Genomic DNA, 5,597 nt, shown 5'->3' on the forward strand with positions numbered 1-5,597 from the left:
ACAATCTAATCAATGAATTGATTATCTACAATAAATTCAGCAGCATGACACTATGTTTACAAGCTTAATTAATGAGGTTTTTTAATGGAGCTCTCGTAAACACTTTTTGTTGAAATAAAGAAGATAACCAAATGAATACAGATTCATTTTGCTGTTTCGTAGTCTTCAAATTCATTTGGACAGGTAGCTAAATTTGGACCACTTGTTTCATTTGAGTTTGCTTCATTTTATTTCTGAAAAGCCTCCAAGTGCTAATTGGCGACTGAGGAATTATTAACCTGCGACTAAGAAATCTAACCTGTGATTAAGAACTCATCTTTAGACAAGACCTCAACCTGCAATTAGACTTCTCAATCTGCGACTAATATGTCAACCTGCGACTAACATGCCAACCTGCGACTAATATGCCAACCTGCGACTAAGCAATTTAATTGGCGACTGCAATGTTGATTTTGCCTTGGAATAATTTCTCACAACCTCAACCTGCGACTATATAGTCAACCTGCGACTATATACATTTGCCTTAGAATTTTTTTTTGTCTCCAATAGCTGTATCAATTCTATTTTTCATGTGTTGCTAAATTAAATCTCTTCTGTATTGTTGATGTTTAGTGCACTGATCTGGTTCACAAACAACTAACATGAGTTGACATAATTCAATTCCTTTTGCACTGCAAAGCTGATACATCTTGGAAGGTTATTTCTAGATTCAATCACTGAACCCCTTATCTTTAATACTTTAAATCAAACCATGTAACTGATATCGGAAGTCCTTTGATGTCTTATTCTTCATGGATGCTTGAACATGTTAATGAACTTCTTCCTATGACTTGAGTGTGGACTTAGAGAGTCATTTGCATCTTTTGATTCTTTGTATGTATCATGTCTTCATCTTTAGGGTTCCTGTACTTCACAGTTTAATATTGGTTATCTGTTTATGTTTTATGTTGAGTTATAATTCCTCGATTACATGTTACATTACATTATGTTTTACAATGGGCCCAAGGAAAAAGATGGTGGGTCTTCCAGTATAGGCCTAAGAGGAGCAGATAGCCAGATGGACTTCCAGTATGGGTCAAGGGGGAGCCCAGTCATACTGAAGGAGGCAGAATCGACAGGTGTCGGGCCCGATGTATGAAGGGGAAATTGTTAGGAGTTGTCCCATATCATTTGTGTGAGGGGAAGATTGCTAGTATATAAGCAGCCATATAACTCCATTAGTATGAGGCCTTTTGGGATGTGCCCAAAATAAAATCGTGCGGGCTCGGCCCAGGGAGGATAATATTATACTAATGTGGAGTTAAGGCTTGCTTAGCAAGCCCAACACTCTGGTGCTGGTGAATGTAGTGTTTTCAGCCCGATCATCGTTGACCGCGTCTTCGTTTGAAACTTCAACTGATCATTCTTCATGGTGTTAATCAACGGTTCATGGTACTCTCTGCTTCGTGCGATTCGACCTTCCAATCGACTCACCACCATATCTATTTCTGAACCTAGTCTCTTCGCCGCTGATAGGGAATAAAATAATCTCTGATTGCGTAATTAATATTGCATTAATTATATCAGAATTGGGCTTACAGCTAGGCCCATTAGAAAAGGCCAAAAACCCTGAATGTTAACTTATTTCGTAATTAATTAAATAAGGGAGAAATCAGTTGTTAAGATGAGTCCTAGTGAGGATATTAATCCTTTTAGATTAGCCTCCAAGGTATCTAATAAGATAAGGAATCAGTTTCCTACTTCCTAGGACTCCAAAGTCCGTTCTAATTCAGAGACTTGTCCACCAAGTCTCCTAACTCTAGTCCAATTCAAGGACTCCAAACACCTATATAAGGGGTCTCACCCCCACCAATCAGAACTACATTTTTTGACTTGATCCTTGGAAATCAGCAAGGTACGTAGGCATATTGTTAAGGCAGATCGAGTCACGAGACACAAGAGCAGTCAAATTGAGCCTCGAAACTCACGAACCCTAGTAGTTAGTACAACATGTAATATAGCCTAGTTTTTAATCCATAAAATTTGGCACCGTATGTGGGAAAGCATAATAACAACCATGGCGAGAAGACGGAGTGGAAATAGCGCCCCTGGAGGAACACCAGCTGGAACGACCCAAATGATTTCATCAATGGTGGAGATACCTCCGCATTCAACCTATGCTGCTACCCAAGGAGGAGCCTAGGTATGGGCAATTGAACCCCAACTACAAGGGACGATCCCCCCGGCTCCTCAAGGGATGAATTCTCAACTTCAATAGCTACACATACCTGTGAATTCTCGATCCGTTGGGTATGAGTATTCAACTGTTGTGACCACTAACCCCGCTTATAGGATGCCCTTTTACCCCGAGGTTGGAGGAAGTGGACATGCTAACCGGAGTGAAGCACAAGGGCAGCCACCCCAATATATACGTGGTTTGGCTCCTATCCCGGAGGATCAAGAATTCTCTGGTCCTTACACTGAGAGAGTCTCCGAATCTTCGGATGATGATGTGGCCCCAAAAAGGAGGCGTGCTAGTAAAGAGCCGATGCCTGATGGTAACCAGCGCCATAGAAGCACCCGAGGGATGAATTCCCAAGAAGTGCTGGAGAGAATCGGGGCTCACGAGGCTGAGATTCAAAGGCTGAAGCAAGACTTGGAGGCGCACTAGACCTACAGACCCCCACTACCTCCAAGGGGGAGAAATCCTCCTCCAATCATAGATCTGGATGGTCCGCTACAGAGAAGGGCTGTTGTCCCAAGGGCTAATCCAAGTAATCTTCTTCCCCTAGGAGATCCTGATGATCCTACTCCACCATTCACTGAAGAAATAATGAACGCCCATATCTCAAGAAAGTTTAAGATGTCCACCATCAAATATTATGATGGCACTAGAAATCCCGCTAATCATGTCAGGACATTCTCTAATGCACTGTTTCTACAGCCTGTGAATGACGCTATTAAGTGTTGGGCCTTTCCACAAACCCTGTCAGGAATGGCTCAAAGATGGTATAGCCGTTTGCCTCTGAATTCTATTGGGTCCTTCAGAGAGCTAAGTCAGGCTTTTATTAAGCAGTTCAATAGTGGGAGAGTGTATGAGAAAAGTTCAGCATCCCTCATGAGCATTGTGCAGAGAGCGAAGGAGTCCTTGAGAGACTATTTGAATCGTTTCACTAAGGAAGCTTTGAAAGTCCCAGACCTTGATGACAAGGTAGCTATGATAGCACTGCAACAGGGAACTAGGGACGAGTTCTTCAAGATGTCATTGGCCAAGCGCCCCCCCGAAATTATGTTACAGCTCCAAGATAGGGCCAGGAAATACATCAAAGTGGAGGAGAGCATGAGCAAGACAGTAGTGAATAACGAGTCCGCTGGTAGTAAGAAGCGAAAGACTGATCTTGAATATATTGCTAAGAACAAGTATCCTAGAACTGAGCAAAACACTGATTCGACCCCGAAGAAGGGAGGACTTGGGCAAAAGTTCACTGAATATGCTAAGTTGAATGCTCCTAGAAGCCAGATCTTGATGGAAATTGAGAAAGATAGAGATATTTGTTGGCCTAAACCCCTGAAGGTTGATCCTACCAAGCTAGATAAGAGTAAATATTGCAGATTTCACAAGGATGCTGGTCATGACACTGATGAGTGTATACAATTAAAAGATGAAATAGAGTTCCTCATTAAAAAAGGAAGGTTGAGCAAGTACACTGGAGATGGATAAGATAGGAATAACAACGGGAGAAAGAATTTTGATGATCATAGGAGGGACCAAGATGATCAGGGGCGAAATCCCCAGCCTAGGGGACCGGTGATAAATACAATCTTTGGAGGACCAACTGCTACTGGTTTATCCAAAAACTCAAGGAAAACATATACTAGAGAGGTTATGCATATTGTTGGGGAAGCCCCAAAGAGGGCTAGGAAAGGAGTGACAATGGTATTTGATGATTCTGACTTGAAGGGTGTGAAATTTCCTCATGATAACCTGCTGGTCATAACACCGATAATAGGGAACAACCCGGTGAAGAGGGTCCTTATATATAACGGTGCCTCAGTGGACATCCTACTCCATGATACCTTTTTAAGAATGGGTTAAAATGATTCTCAATTAACCCCGACCAATATGCCGATATATGGATTTGCAGGAGTGAAGTGCCCCGTGGAAGGGATAATTAAGTTGCCAATGACCATAGGTCAGGAACCAAGACAAGCAACACAGATGTTAGACTTTATGGTGGTGAAGGCTAGTTCAAATTACAATGCGATCATGGGAAGAATGGGAATACAAGCCTTTAAGGCAGTCCCTTCTTCTTACCATTCAATGATGAAGTTTCCCACCCAGAATGGGATTGGAGAAGAGAGAGGAGATCAAATAAATGACAATGAGTTGTTATGTGGCCTCTCTTAGGGTAGATGGAGTTGGGGGCAGGTTCTGCCTATTGAAGAATTGGATATCCGTGAGAATGATGAGAAAAGAGGGAAGCCAACAGAAGACTTGGTTCCAATTCCTTTGGCCCCCGAGGATCCTGAGAAAGTGACTTTTATTGAAGCAACACTAGAGGAGCCCCTTAGAGGGAAGTTGGTGAAATTTTTAAAAGAAAATAGTGATGTGTTTTCATGGTCGGCAGCTAATATGCCAGGCATAGACCCGGAGCTGATCACTCACAAGCTGAATGTGGATCCAAATTGAAAGATTCTGAAGAAAAAGAAAAGAAGCTTTGCTCCAGAGAGGCAAGAAGCTATTAAACAAGAAGTAGAGAAGCTCTTAGAGGATGGTTACCACATAGACTGGTTTAGCTTAAGTTCAATTTATGCACCTATGCAACAATATATGGTTATCGCTCAATGCTAAGACAAATAACAAATTGGGTTTTTATTAAACTAAGAGATTATACTAAATAACATTAACTAAGAGAATTGAGGTTGAATTACTATATATGACAAACATGGGATTCTAACTTCATTAAATAATTCATTCAATAACCTTATTGTTCTTAACCTTAGCATGTAATGGTGATGACACTAATTAGATAACACGAAACTAGAAAACGCCAACTTTCGTTGTACGAATACCCTACTACCAAGAATCCATAAAAGAGATAGAAGTTGAATAGACACCAATTATGCTTAGTCCTTATATGTCTATAAGAATTGAAAACATAACGGTTTAATGCGCAAGTTATCTATCGTGATTACATAGGGCAAGTAAGATGGTTAAAATTACCTACGAATCATGCATAACAAATACATGAACCTATGCTAACATGGCAAGTTCTAAACCTCTATATTCACCGTCGCTTCAATAGAGATTAACACGTTATCTTATACGTGAGATACACACATAAGACGAATAAGCACAACCAATACTAGGATATCAATCAATTACCACACACCAAGATATCGAAACAAATTAATTATTGAAATCCATAAGTAAATCCGCTAAAATCCCATGACAACGATTAGTTCATAATCAAACTCATCATCACCATGGGTTCTAATGAAAGCATGGCATTAAACAAGGTCTTAATAAACTGAATAATAATTAAAGTACGAATAAACAAGATCTAGGTTCAACAAGAATGAAAACGAGCATCCAAAGTTACAACTAATTCAAAGAA

Source organism: Apium graveolens, chromosome 11, assembly GCF_009905375.1.
Source record: "Apium graveolens cultivar Ventura chromosome 11, ASM990537v1, whole genome shotgun sequence".
In the NCBI taxonomy this organism is placed as follows: Eukaryota; Viridiplantae; Streptophyta; class Magnoliopsida; order Apiales; family Apiaceae; genus Apium; species Apium graveolens.